This window comes from Equus quagga, chromosome 17, assembly GCF_021613505.1.
Source record: "Equus quagga isolate Etosha38 chromosome 17, UCLA_HA_Equagga_1.0, whole genome shotgun sequence".
Taxonomy (NCBI): Eukaryota; Metazoa; Chordata; class Mammalia; order Perissodactyla; family Equidae; genus Equus; species Equus quagga.
In genome coordinates, this window is record NC_060283.1 from 1,264,802 (window position 1) to 1,265,924 (window position 1,123).

Here is a 1,123-nt window from a genome sequence, read left to right on the forward strand (position 1 = left end):
CCGTTCTCCCTCCCGCCTCACTGGTTGCCCTCCTTGTCTCCTTCCCTCCCCCTCCTCCGCCCAGCCTCTCAGTGCCGCAGTGCTCAAGGCTCCATCCTTGCTCCGCTGCTCCGTCTACACCCGCTCCCTTGCTGAGATCATCCAGGCACATGATCTGAAGGACCATCTCTATCTCAGTGAATCCCATGTGTGCGTTTCCAGCTCTGATGTGCCGCCGAAACGTCAGACTCAGTGATCTCATTGCCTAGATGACGACTCTACCTGAAATCCAGCAGAGCCTCACACCCAACCTGTGCAACGACTGTCTCGCAACAATGTCTTCCACACTCCCCAGACTGGCACTTGCCCCATGTGGGTCGAGGGCAGTTTGGTACTTCAATTTGCCAAGTCCAGAAGCCAGAGAGTTATCTTTGACCCCCTCGCTGTCTCACTCCACATCCAGCCAATGAGGAATCGTGCTGGGTCTGCCTGCCAGGCTCACACCACACCTGATGGCGGTTCCCCACCCCCATGATTCCTGCCGGCAGAGAGCTCCATCTTCTTTCCTGATCACGGCAGTGGTCTTCTGATGGGTCCTCCTGCTTGCACAACACCTCTCCCCCAGACCTGGTCCATGCTCAGTGAAGGAGCCCAAATGATCCACTGAGAACTTCACCATGTCACATAGCATCTCCGCTCAGAAGCTTCCGATGTCTCCTATTTCACTCAGAGTTGAAGATGCCACAAAGTCCTAAGGGTCGGCATAAACCGCATCCCCTATTGCCTGCCTTCACTCATGCCTCATGCTCTGCCCTCTCTCATCCTGCCCCAGGCCCTCGTTAGGGCGTTGGCTAGTTAGGGCAGTGGCTCAGCCTCTGCTGGTGCTCTGTCTTCCCGGCAGAGGAAAGACTGACTCTCGCATCTTTCAAGTCTTTGACACACGAGCCCTTCTCTCTGCACCCCCCTTATCACTGCAGCCCTTGGGCCCCACATCGCCACCCCCACATCTTGATTTGTCTCCTTCTCGTGTGTTCTTGCCCATGGTTATCTTTTAAGATGCTACATCGGTACTTACTCTTCCCGGTTATTGACTGGTCTAGATGTCTCCTTTAAGAACGGAAGCACAAGGCAGGCAGGGTCTTTG